Source organism: Triticum urartu, chromosome 7 (assembly GCF_003073215.2).
Source record: "Triticum urartu cultivar G1812 chromosome 7, Tu2.1, whole genome shotgun sequence".
In the NCBI taxonomy this organism is placed as follows: domain Eukaryota; kingdom Viridiplantae; phylum Streptophyta; class Magnoliopsida; order Poales; family Poaceae; genus Triticum; species Triticum urartu.
Window position 1 is genome coordinate 329873801 of NC_053028.1, and position 14371 is coordinate 329888171.

The 14371-nt window shown below is 44.3% G+C and overlaps 1 long non-coding RNA gene across 1 annotated transcript; it reads left to right on the plus strand.

Annotated features, from left to right (window-relative positions):
- The first annotated feature begins 6590 nt into the window (after positions 1-6590).
- On the plus strand, positions 6591-9604 carry LOC125520025. The gene is made up of 4 exons (XR_007288395.1): positions 6591-6970; positions 8054-8157; positions 8510-8848; positions 8966-9604. It is a non-coding gene; the product is annotated as an uncharacterized LOC125520025 (long non-coding RNA).
- The last annotated feature ends 4767 nt before the right edge of the window (positions 9605-14371 follow it).

A 14371-nucleotide genomic window follows, 5' to 3' on the forward strand; every position in this document is an offset into this window, starting at 1 on the left:
TATGTGAATAAGCAGGCGTCGTTGTTGGCTGCGACCTCTCATACTGCCGAAGTCTCCGGACTGAAGCAGAGTCTAGAGCGGGCCGAGGAAGAGCTCGACCGTGTAAAAAAGTAGCTAGAAGACAAGCAAGGTATGAAATGACCTTTTGTAGATCCATAAGAGATGAATGATTTGTGCTGACCATAGTGCCATGATATTTGTTAGGAGCGGCGACCGAGGTGGAGATCCTCAAGAAGGCGCTAGCCGAGGCCGAGGAGAGAGCGGCAAAGGAACAAGCCGCCTGCGAAAAACATGGGGCCAGGGTCAGTGAGGACCAGCAGGAGCTCCAGGACGCCGTGAGGAAATACGAGTCCTTGGAGCGCACCATTGCGGATCAAGAGTGCGAACTCGCCAAGGCCCGCCAAAGCGCACAAGATGCCCGGGTTGAAGCCCAGGGCGCCCTCCAGGAAATCCAAGAGGCCAGGAAAATCGCGGTGGGTAAGGCCTCCATTATGCAGAGCAAATATGTGTAGAAGAGGTATCTCTTACTAACCCGGATTTGGAGTTCTCCAGGAGCATTTGCGGATTTGCCACGCAGTGTTGCCGACGCTGTGGAGTTCTTCCGAGCCGAAGAGGGGAGCTCGACGGAGAAGTTGTTCTGGTTGCAATACCTTGCGCCGGAACATCCGGTGGCCTTTAGCAATCAGCTAAAACAGCTGGTCGAACTGCATAGGGTGGCCGAACTAGCCATGAAGGATTTATTAATCCGGCTATGGCCTACCGAAGTCATACCCAGCTGCTACTTCAGGCTCCTGAAGCGGCTGGCTAATGCCTGCCCCCGGCTTGACGTCATCAAGCGGTCAGTCTGCATTGAGGGTGCCCGGATGGCCTTCGCCCGTGTCAAGGTGCAGTGGGCGAAGATGGACGCCGTCAAGCTCGCGATCGAGGGACCGCCCGCTGGCAAGGAGCACCGCACGCCGGAGCGGTATCTTGGTGATGTCCTCAAGGGATCCCGCATTGTAGAGGGCCAGTGTTCAAAAGACATTATCTTTGAATGAATACCTTCATGTTATCCCGCCCTGTATGATGAAAACAAGACTGATATGTAATATAATGCTTGCTGTTTATTTTGGAAATTTACCTCCTGTGCGGCCGTTTTATTAAATCTGAGAGTTGGCTAGTCGTCGGCTTCAGCCCCCACGTAGGAAGTACGGGGGTATTCGGGTTGAAACGTAAACACTCTTGATCTAAAATTTTGGTCCTTAAAGGAGGTGTTTAGCGCAACGAACCAGGCAATCGGACTATGTGGCTTTATCACCCTAACTTAGCCATAGGAGTTTGACAATACAAATGTAGGCGCAGCCCCTAGTATTCGTTAGTCTGGACTAGGGTGATGTAGACACCTGATCAGGTGAAGGCCGATCTGTCGCATAATGCGGGAAAATTTCAAGAGATTTAACCTCCGAAGAGCTGACCGGCTCACGCCGCATCATGATAGTCAGTTTTCGGCTTTCTCTACTGAGGTGCTCATCCGGATAAACTAGGACACAATCGCAGTAGTTCCCCCTTTACTACCCTAGCCGATAGAGCGAAACGTAAGGTAGTAAGCATAGGAGCCGGGCAACCCAACTATTGACCAAAGACATGATTCAGAGCCGATGCATATAATGCTAAATTCGGGGGCCGAACTATGTTGTAGAAGTGTTCGGACTTGTTGCCGTAGTATGGAGAGCAATAAAGCCCCTGGCGAATTACGGCGTACCAAAGTGTACGGATGCAATCGATAAGAATAGCAAAATAAAATGAAGTAAAAAACCAGTGCCACATGAGTTGGACCGCAAACTATGTTCATTATAATTTTGATTAATACGCCAAAGCATATTTGTACAAATAGTGCGATAAGAAACATGGCTATTTAACATGCCAAGACCAAGGGGGAGCTGCGTACGGGTCCTAAAAGCAGGTAGAATGATCATCAAGAAGAACATCTAGAGATTCCCCCACACGTCTGTGCTGCTTGCCGCCTTGGTATATCCGTCCTTCAAAAGGACCGATGATCAGGCCATCGAGAGGGGCCTGTGGATAAGAGACCAAAAATGGTAAAAAGGAAAAGGAAACGTATGTGTGGGAGCCGTATGATGGACCACAGTCAAGTTACGCCTCCATCTATGCCCATGGTATTTTGAGTGCGTAGTTATGTACGTGCGGTACGTATGCCGCCATTTGGTTGAGACGGAGGCCGAATTGCTAGTCGATCTCCTGACGAGCTGGACTGTCCTGCTACAGAGTAGTCCGGACTCGTTTGACAGTGTCCGGGAGCGTGGCCGCCGAATTAAGGTTCTTCTTGTTAAGGCCGCTCTGTACTTCTACTGCCAAGGCTGCAGTGTGCTCCTCGGTATGGAGGGAATGCTTCGTGCTTCCATTGACTGTGATGACACCGCATGGTCCGGGCATCTTGAGCTTGAGATAAGCATAGTGTGGCACCGCATTGAATCACGTAAATGCGGTTCATCCGAGCAGTGCGTGATAGCCACTGCGGAAGGGGACGATATCGAAGATCAAGTCCTCGCTTCGGAAGTTGTCCGGAGATCCGAAGACGTAAAATTCCCCGCTCTCAGCCCCTAGTCCGGGCTGCGCATAGTTTGGATGTTGCTCCTCTGTAATCATGAGGGATCGCATCAAGTCCAGAGCCTCGCTTAAAGGCGAGGTTTGTCGAGGGAGAAAAGAATCCGTGGAGTATGGCGGGGAGGGAATTTCTCGGCCAAGCTCACACAATGCTGACTCCAAGAGTTCGAAGCCAGCATCCGGGGAAGAGTCTAGCTTTGTGATGGTTGCCGGCAACACTACTTCCTCCGGCTCTCCAGTACTGGGCCTAGTGGCCACAGGTAGTTCGGCGGGTTCAGAAATCCCGTCTTCGGTCCTAGCGAGGCGCTCCGGCTCTAAGGCCAGAGCGGAGGTTGGGGTCGTGAATCCTTGGAAGATCAAGTCTCCTCGGATATCAGCGGCATAATCCAAGTTTCCAAAACTAATATGGTGACCTGGGGCGTAGCTGTCGATCTGCTCTAGATGGCCAAGCGAGTTGGCCCGCAGTGCGAAGCCGCCGAATACGAAGATCTAGCCGGGGAGAAAAACCTCCCCTAGGGCAACATCATTGCAGATGATGGATGGAGCCATCGAACCTTCTGACGGTGACATAGTGGAACTCTCAATGAAAGCACCAATGTTGGTGTCAAAACCGGCGGATCTCGGGTAGGGGTCCCGAACTGTGCGTCTAAGGTCGATGGTAATAGGAGGCAGGGGACACGCTGTTTTACCCAGGTTCGGTCCCTCTTGATGGAGGTAATACCCTACGTCCTGCTTGATTGATATTGATGAGTATGAGGATTACAAGAGTTGATCTACCACCAGATCGTAATGGCTAAAACCCTAGAAGTCTAGCATGTATAATTATGATTACCTCTACGGACTAAACCCTCTGGTTTATATAGACACCGAAGGGGACTAGGGTTGTACAAAGTCGGTTATAGAGAAAGGAATCTTCATATTCGATCGCCAGGCTTGCCATCCATGCCAAGGAGAGTCCCATCCAGACACGGGAGAGAGTCTTCTGTCTTGTATCTTCATAGCCCATTAGTCCGGCCCATGTCACACAGGCCAGACGCCCGAGGAACCCTTAATCCAGGACTCGCTCAATAGTCCCTTATGTTAAACATGAGATTGTTGCTATTGCACCCATACTTCATAGTTCCTTGAATCAAAAGCATGATTGCTATGATGTTATTATAACTTCTATTAATGTCACTTGTGCCAATAATATGCAAAACCCCAAGCTTGGGGATGCTAGTTTTGCTATGACCTCTACTTATTGCAATGATCATGATTGGGGTGATGATTCTTCTTATGAACTTGAAAATTTATTTAAGCCTCATGATGAATATGTTTGCGATAATATTGAAAGTGGGTTTGGAAGAGTGTCAACTTTAGGAAATAATGATCCCACTATTTTGGAGATTGATCAATCTTATGAAATTTTTGATAAAAGTGGGTTTGGAGAGGTCATGACTTTATTTGATGATAATCCCACTATTTCGGAAGAGTGTCAACTTTGCATGCATGTGGATCATGTAGAGAATATGTTTTATGATAGCTATATTGTTGACTTTGAGTATGATCACACATGTAATTATTATGAGAGAGGAAAATATGGTTGTAGGAATTTTCATGTGACTAAATTACCTATCATTATGTTGAGATTGTTATTGTTTCTTTCTTCTTCCTTGCATATGCTAGTTTTTGCTTGTCTTCATAATTTGTTTTCTTATAAAATACCTATGCATAGGAAGTATGTTAGACTTAGATGTGTTTGTCACGTGTTTTGTGATGCTCTCTTTGTGCTTAAATTCTTGTCATTCATGTGAGAATCATTAAAATTATCAATGCATAGATAAAAGGCTTTAAAGAAAAGCACTTGTTGGGAGGCAACCCAATTTTATTTTTTGTTTTCGCTTTTTAGGTTCTGTTTTGCAATAAATACTTCATATATCCTCTGGTTAGATGTTGTTTTGTGTTTAATTAGTGTTTGTTCCAAGTAAGACCTTTGGGGTAGCTTACGGTGATAGTTGATTTGATCTTGCTGGAAAAACAGAAACTTTTGCGCCCTGGAAAATAATTTTCATTTTTAACAGAAGTGTGCTTTTAAGTTGATCCTGTTTGAAGAAGATTGATAAACAAATTTCTTAGGTCGTCTAATTTTTCAGAATTTTTGGAGTTATATAATTATTCGAGAGTTACAGATTACTACAGACTGTTCTGTTTTTGACAGATTCTGTTTTCTTTATGTTGCTTGCTTATTTTGATGAATCTATGGATAATATCGGGGGGTATGAACCATGGAAAAGTTGAAATACAGTATATATTACACCAATATAAATAAAGAATGAGTTCACAACAGTACCAAAAGTGGTGATTTATTTTATTATACTAACGGAGCTTATGAAATTTTCTGTTCGGTTTTGTGTTGTGAAGTTTTTAAGTTTTGGGTAAGGATTTAATGGATCATGGAATAAGGAGTGGCAAGAGCCTAAGCTTGGAGATTCCCAAGGCACCCCAAGGTAATATTCAAGGACAACCAAGATCCTAAGCTTGGGATGCCCCGGAAGGCATCCCCTCTTTCGTCTTCATCTATCGGTAACTTTACTTGAGGCTATATTTTTATTCACCGCATGATATGTGTTTTGCTTGGAGGGTTTTGTATGATTTGACTCTTTGCTTTTTAGTTTTCCACAATAATCCTTGCTGTACACACCTTTTTAGAGGAACACGCATGAATCATGATTTATTAGAATACTCTATGTGCTTCACTTATATCTGTCGAGCTAGGCAATTTTGCTCTAGTGCTTCACTTATATCTTTTTATAGCACGGAAGTGGTTTTATTTTATAGAAATTGTTGAACTCTCATGCTTCACTTATATTATTTTGAGAGTCTTTAAACAGCATAGTACTTTGCTTGGGTTATAAAATTAGTCCTAATATGATAGACATCCAAGGGGGGTATAATAAAAACTTTCATATAAAGTGCATTGAATACTATGAGAAGTTCGATTCGTTATGATTGTTCTGAGATATAAAGATGCTGATATTAGAGTCATGCTAGTGAGTAATTGTGAATTTGAGTAATACTTGTGCTCAAGTTTGTTATTCCCGTAGCATGCACGTATGGTGAACCGTTATGTGATGAAGTCGGAGCATGATTTATTTATTGACTAGTAAAATGCCCGTGCGTTGCTACGGTTTGGATAGTAGAGAAGAGTTCCATCGAGTGCAACACATGTAATTTTAAAATAAGTAGAAAAATATCAAATGCTTACATATGCTTCTTTGGTAAGTACAATGCTTCCATCCCAATGTAGCACACAAGTACGAATTCATGCAATTTTTCCTTTGAAGTTCTAGCAAATCTATGTTGAGGCTTGTTGAAAACTGTCAATTCTTATTTATTATAGCAACCAAAAGACATCCTACAAAGAAATGAATACACTCTGAATTGCTGGTGTTCATTGGTTCAACTATCAATACTCTCTTGTGTTCATACTTACAATCATGACGTGTGTAGCCGTTGAATCCTATGCATGGAAGGATTGCATATATATCAAACAATATTTACCATGTAAGACACCAAATAGAAAGAAATGAGCTAATAGAACATACAGAACACCTTATTTCACAGTTACATGCCAGAGACATTTTTTCCAAAAAGGAGAAAATCCCCCGGCCTCTGCATCGCAATACCCGGTGACTCTATATCTAGATTCTAGAGCTTAACTGTTACACTGACCACATAGTATGTTCTTCATGAAGAATTATTTTAAAATTACAATCTGAAAAATTCTTGTAAACTGGTATCTCAAGAAAATCACTTGATTTCAGAAGAAACAGATAAAAATAATAAAGGAGCTTGACATATACAGATTAGTTTGAATTAGTACTACTTAAAATGTTATCATTCTGGTCTTACATTAGAAGTATCAACCACCAAATTACTCCATATCCTAGTGGTTGCACGTGAGCCGTAGGATTTGCGTGAGAGAGCCTGGGCGACACAATGCAGTTCCCGATCGGCACAATTTGTCGTTTCCAGTCTTTTTTCCTCACCCATTCCCTTTCCTCTTTCTGCCATTGTGATAAGGTTCTTCAGCACAAAATCGGCGGCCGGTGGAGGGCAAGCTGCTCGGCGGCGATAACTCGCGCGGCCGCGACGGCGAGTGGAGGATCAGCTGATTGGCGGCGATAAATCGTGCGACCGAGACGGGGGAGAGCAAGGCCGTGCGGCGAGGAACTTCAGTCGTTGTTGCGTCGATAGCTCGTGCGACCGCATCGGGGAAGAGACGTCCGCGCGAGGAGGGAGCCTAGCTGCTTGCTGCTGACAGCTCGCGCGACTGCGGCCTGTGCAGCAGAGGCGTGTCCGCACGACTACGGAGCTAAGCCGCTAGGTGAGTCCCTCCAAAAACTACGCTCGTGTTGTCCTCCCTCTGTTTTTAATCGCTCCCTCTGTTATCCTCCCAGTCGTGTGTGGGGTGGTGCTGGGGGAGGGTGTGGAGAGGAGAGAGCCCGGAGAGGAAGAGGCACACACAGCGGGAGACATTTTTGTTCATCAATCCCGTGGGTTGAGTAGTTACATAGCAACAGCTAGGCTATGTGGATTCACAGGGAGCATTCAGATGCAATTTTCCTATCCATCAAATGGATTTCATTTATTTGATGGACATTTTTTTGGGAATTCACATAGCTAGCGACCATGGGGATATATGCAGGGATTGAGATTGAGAGGCAAACTTATTTTGACTTTTTTTTTGCAGACAATGAATTGGAAATTTTATTCAACATACCTGGGGCTATTTATTGATTCTGTGCATTATTGCAAGCATTAGTTAGGCAATTATATGCTTGGCAGATGATATTTTCCAAAATAACACTTGGGGTAAGAACAAGGTTGTGTGAACTGAACTGAACAAGGCAAGACATTTCAATTATATTTTTTGTATAGTGGCCTGAGCAAGGTTGTCTGCACAATCATATATGTTGCTGCATGTAGCACTGCCTGCTGCGAAGTTCCGTTGATATTGGTATTCTTTTCAATATTGATTGAAGAATCATCACAAAGAGTCCTTACAATGGTTTGTTGCATGTACTGGTTCTCTCTCACATGCCTGAATCTGTATGGGAAATTTTCAGAGTTGTTAACATGCATTAGTTATGCAATTATACTTGGTATGATGCATGTACTGGTTCGTTCTTGCAGGCCTTAATTAGTACATGATTTTTTTTCATAGAGTCCTTAACATGCATCAGCTATGCAAGTATATGTTAAACAGAGGAGGGACATTTTGTTCATCAGATGGGGGCCATTTTATTTTGGATTTGGCTAACAGAGTAGGAACTTTTTACTGTCATTAAAACCTTTTTCCCCTTTATCTTGTGCCATCCCCCGTATACTTGCCAATTTGTTCCCCTTTACCATCTGCAGGGCTAACTGGTCATGGCCACTACTCTTTATTTTCTCTTTTTTGTCGCAGCTGAAGGCTTAGTCCAGCACAACAATGGATGCAACCTGTCCGTGGGACTGTCCGCGACTTAGAAGTTCAATTCAACAAAGCTGCCAACATCTTTCCGTGCAAAAGTACAAAAACTCAAACCCTCACCCCCATCTCGTTTTGGTGTCCTTTATTTAAAGCATGGCAAAAAAATGTGTCGCCTCTGTTTTATATAGACCAATTTTTCACTGGGACAGAAATATTGCCTACAAAGGCAAACTAAAGTAGCCTGTAATAGTAAACCATGTGTTGCAGAAATGCACACCATGCTGCCTGCATGGCAAAGCACAAGAAGATTGACTTGTTCCATTGGTCTAATTTTGACAGCTTTATAACTCGATCAGTTCTAAACAAAAAATATGTTGTTCAACTACAACATGACCACTTGCTAAATCCTAGGTGTTATCAATAAACAATAACGCTAGATTGATTGTGCAGTTTACAGAATTGGTGAAATTTGCACTCCATCTTCCAACATCCGAAGTGGTCAAGTTTAATTAATTAGAGCTGGGTAAAGAAGGTATGTGACCTAGAAATTCAAACACTAAGCCTGGCTGACACAACTCCTTTCACTTGCGGTCATGCCGATTTCGTAGGTCTGGAGTTGTCAGTTTTGGCTGACCTTTGTTTTTTGTGTTCCTGCATACACCGACCAAGTGCCTCAATGGGGTCATGCTGATTTCTTGCACCATGTGAGCCCGACCAAGAGGAGCTAGCCAGATTTGGAGTTCTTGTTGCCGCCATCCTCCGTTGCCCATCAGGCTTGGCCTTTCGTAGGTGTGTGTACTGCATGCTTTCATGTTCGGTGGCGGTCTAGCACCAATCTGCAGAGGAGCTTGCCAGATTTGGAGTTGTCGTTGCCGCTAACCTATTTTGTCCGGCCGCCTTCTGTAGGTGTGTATTCCAGATCACGCCGCGCCGCTGTTCTGCAGGTCCGGCTCAGGCCGGCCGGCCCTCTCCGGCTCTCCCACTCTCTCTCAGTCCCTCCCCTCCCCTCCAGCCGTATCTCTCGTCCTCTCCCTCCCCTGCAGCAGCAGCAGCAGCAGCAAGGCGCTGGGCGGAGGAGAGACCAAGAGGGTCGGAGGCGAAAGGGAGAGTCGGAGCCCAAGGGAGAGTGGAGGCGGGGGCAGCCGCCGACGCAAGGAAGCCTCCTACGGCGTGCCCTCTCCCCCTCTCTGTCACTGGATAAGATAGAAGAAAGGAGCGCGGGTTGAATTCTAAGAAATTCAGGGGCTAATTTATAAAACCGAATCGTTTTTTCAGAATACCACTTAAAGAGGGACTGTGGGTTTAATTCAAAACAACATAAGGACTTTTTTGTAAAATGTGCGACGACGGACGACCAGAAACAGTAGTTGCTTTATTATTAGGGAAGATTGTCTTCTTTATGAGTGGCAGTTGGGGACGACCGATGGTCTTTTCCTACCAATCTATCCCCCTAGGAGCATGCGTGTAGTACTTCATTTCAATAACTAATAGATTTTTGTAATAAGTATGTGAGTTCTTTATGACTAATGTTGAGTCCATGGATTATACGCACTCTCACCCTTCCACCATTGCTAGCCTTTCTAGTGCCGCACAACTTTCGCTGGTACCATAAATCCACCATATACCTTCCTCAAAACAGCTACCATACCTACCTATTATGGCATTTCCATAGCCATTCTGATATATATTGCCATGCAACTTTTCACCATTCTGTTTATTATGACACGTTCCATCATTGTCATATTGCTTTGCATGATCATGTAGTTAACATCGTATTTGTGGCAAAGCCACCATTCATAATTCTTTCATACATGTCACTCTTGATTCATTGCACATCCCGGTACACTGCTGGAGACATTCATATAGAGTCATGTTTTGTTCTAAGTATCGAGTTGTAATTCTTAAGTTGTAAGTAAATAAAAGTGTGATGATCTTTATTATTAGAGCATTGTCCCATGTGAGGAAAGGATGATGGAGACTATGATTCCCCCACAAGGCGGGATGAGACTCCAGATAAAAGAAAAGAGGCCAAAAAATGAGAAAAGGCCCAATAAAAAATGTGAGAAAAGAGAGAATGGGCAATGCTACTATCTTTTTACCAAACTTGTGCTTCAAAGTAGCACCATGGTTATCATGATAGAGAGTCTCCTATGTTGTCACTTTCTTATACTAGTGAGAATTTTTCATTATAGAACTTGGCTTGTATATTTCAATGATGGGCTTCCTCAAATTGCCCTAGGTCTTTGTGAGAAAGCGAGTTGGATGCACACCCACTTAGTTTCTTTTTGTGCTTTCATAAACTTATAGCTCTAGTGCATCCATTGCATGTCAATCCCTACTCACTCACATTGATATCTATTCAAGCATCTCTATAGCCCGTTAATATGCCTAATTGATGTGAGACTATCTCCTTGTTTTTGTCTTCTTCACAACCACCTTCTATTCCACCTATAGTGCTATGTCCATGGCTCACGCTCATGTATTGCGTGAAAGTTGAAAAAGTTTGAGAACATCAAAAGTATGAAACAATTGTATCAAAAGTATGAAACAATTGTGTGGCTTGTCATCGGGGTTGTGCATGATTTGAATATTTTTTGTATGATGAAGATGGATCATAGCCTGACTATATGATTTTGTAGGGATAAGCTTTTTTTGTCCATGTTATTTTGAGAAGACACAATTGCCTTATTAGTATGCTTGAAGTATTATTATTTTTATGTCAATATTAAACTCTTGTTTTGAATCTTATGGATCTGAACATTCTTGTCACAATAAAGAAAATTACACGAATAAATATGTTATGTAGCATTCCACATCAAAAATTATGTTTTATCATTTACCTACTCGAGGACAAGCAGAAATTAAGCTTGGAGATGCTTGATATGTCTCCAACGTATCTATAATTTTTTATTGTTCCATACTATTATATTATCTGTTTTGGATGTTCTATATGTTGGCACAGGCCTGACCTCGACGCCGATGTAGCCGAGTACTTTCCGGCAATACACACGTTCGAGACAGCTCGAGTACTTTTCGAGCTTGTCGACTAAGCGGTTGGAGATGTAGACGTAGACGAGGTGCACCGTAACACTGAAGCAGTCTAGCAGAGTGCTGGATTGATGTTCTCCTGGATGCTAGCACATGCATGTATAAAACTGCTAGCCGCCGGCTTGCCTGATACGCGGGCTAGTTTAGCGCGCACACACGCGAACATGAACCAACACAGAGACGCCGAGATGATGGCTAATAGGTGCATGTCGCACCTATGTTTTGTATTACTTTGATCTGGGTTACAAAATCATACAAGGGTACAAGTATATATATATATATATATATATGAGCTAAGCGAGCCTAAACTAGTCCTATACCTATAAGGTTTGGTGATTGCACCTGTCCGAGCCGAACAAGGCTACTAATCGTTGTTTATTCCAACAATCACCCCCCTAAACACGATGTCCTCACTTCACAGCTTGAACACTGATCCTTTTCCGCATCTGCACGAACTTCTGTCGTCCCAAAGATTTGGCCAGGATATCTACAAGTTGGTCATTGGTGCAAATATAGTTGATGTCGATCTTGCTTTGTTCCACACACTCCCTTAGGTATCGATACCTCATATTGATGTACTTGCATCTACCATAATGCATTTGATTCTTCCATCGAGAGAATTTAGACTCTTCATCAATGTTGAGCACCACTCGCTCCGGTTCCTTACCTATGAGGTCACCGATTAGCTTTCCTAGGAACACACCTTGACACACCGCAATAGCAGCTGCAATATACTCTGCTTCATGGGATTATAATGCGACCAATTTCTACTTTTGTGATAGCCAACTCACTATCCTTCCTCCCAAGAAATATGACACACCCGAGGTACTTTTACGTCATCCACATCTCCTGCGAGGTCGCTATCACTATAGCCAAGTAGCTCCACCATCTCCTTCATCTTCTCTCTCAAATAGACACAACCGAAGTTTGTTGTCCATTTGATATACCCGAGTATATTTTCCACAGCTGCCCAATGTTCTGTCGTGGGTGCTCCCATGAAGCAACTCACTATGCCAACGGAATAGGCCAAGTCCGGTCTTGTATTCATGAGATACCTCAACTTTTGGACCACACTTCTATACTCCGTTGCATCAACCGCGGGTGCTTCACTTTTCTTGCTTAGTATGAGACGAGGCTTCATCGGAACATGACAGGGATCGCAATCTTCCATGCTACAAATTTCAACTATCTTCTTCGCATATGCCTCCTGGCATAATGTGATCTCCTCCGGCTTTTGTTGTACCTCGATCCCAAGGTAGTAACTCGAGAGCCCTAGATCAGTCATCTTGAATAACTCCTTCATTTGTAGCTTGAAGTTTGCAATCACCTCTTCGTTTGCTCCAGTTATCATCAGATCATCCACATAGTTGCTCACTAAGAGACGATCCTTTCCTTTACCTCATTTATACATCGTATGCTCCAGTGGGGCTTTCTCAAACCCGAGAGAAATCAATGTACTGTCAAGCTTCCTGCTCCATGCCCAAGGAGCTTGTCGTATCCCGTACACCGCCTTGTATAGCTTCAATACCTTGTGCTCTTCTCCTTCTTGGATGTACCATGGTGGCTGCTTCAAATACAACTCTTCTTCTAACTCCCCAGTCAAAAATGCGGAGTTCACATCCATATGATGTATCCTCCAAGATTCTTGAGCCGCGACAGCTATAAGTAGCCTCACCATGTCCATCCTTGCAAGTGGAGCGAACACTTCTTCAAAGTCCATACCTTGCTCTTGCACTTTTGGTTTAGCCACGAGTCTTGCTTTATGCTTCACCAAGTTCCCTTCGGCATCTTTCTTGACTTTGTACACCCACTTGAGCTCTATGGCAATACATCCGTTGGGAAGATCCACAATTTCCCATGTGTTGTTGTCTCAGATCGAATCCAACTCTTCATCCATAGCACGACGCCAACACTCCACTTTTGCATCTTCAAAATTTTCCAGTACCTCGATGTGCAAACATCGTTGCCCTTTACTTTTCATATTCACCGAATTTATTTGAAGCACTTTCGTTGGAGAGTGATCCAACAAGGGTCGTTCTCGTGCTGTCGGAGAAGAAACACTTGCTTCTGAACTTGCCAAAGTTTCTTTTTACTGGGCTTACAAGCCTGTTGTTTGCTGGGCTGCATCGCTGCTTCCTGTCACCTTTTTCTGTCTCGTTCCCATCTTCCGATCTACCATGTGGTGTTGAACACTCTTCTGCACTATTTCATGTGCTAGATGCACCTTGCAATTTTTTTGGGCTTTGCTTCCCTTCTCTCACTATTTGGCCACCACGTGGTGGTTTGCTCCTTTGCTGGAAACTTCCTGCAGCCATCTTGCTGGACGGGCTACCATCATCCGACCCTTCTGCTGGGTTGCATATGCACGTGAACAAATCCGCACCAGCCGCGTACACACAACACCTTGTGTCGGCTGCCTTCTCACGCGGGATGACTTGCTTGCCGCTCGCTACATCGCGTACAACGCCACTAGCGCCTTGAGTTGCCACGCCAGATGCGCTGTGGCTAATGACGTATGCGCAACTTGCAGCTACACTCTTTGACACAATGTATGCGACATGCTTGTTTGGCCCAAGTGTTGCTCACGGCGTGTTGTGTTCTTCTAGGGTAACCAATTCATCACACCTCGCGTCATGTGTCGGCTGCCTTCTCACGCGGGATGACTTGCTTGTCGCTCGCTACATCGCATACAACGCCACTAGCGCCTTGAGTTGCCACGTCGGATGCACTGTGGCTAATGACGTATGCACAACCTGCAGCTACACTGTTTGACACAATGTACGCGACATGCTTGTTTGGCCCGAGTGTTGCTCGCGGCGTGTTGCGTTCTTCTGGGGTGACCAATTCATCACACCTCGCGTCATGTTCTTCTGGCGAAATGTATTCGCCATCTTCCTGCGCAACCACACGGTCACTCCCTGTGACTTGTTCTTCTGGCGACACATCTTCACCGTATTCTAGCACGATCACACCACCACGCATTGTGTCCTGGCACTACTAAGGAAAAGGCTACTCGTAGCGCGGGTAAATTGGCTACTAGTAGCGCGGGTACCCGCGCTACTAGTATCGCGCTATAGCTAAAAGTTAGTAGTAGCATGGGTATCACCCGCGCTACTACTAAAAAGTTAGTAGTAGCGCGGATGTCATCCACACTACTACTATTTGGAACCCGCGCTACTAATAACAAAGTAGTAGTAGCGCATCTATTATACCACACGCTACTAGTATCATAAATACTAGTAGCGCACATTCCCCCCCCCCCCC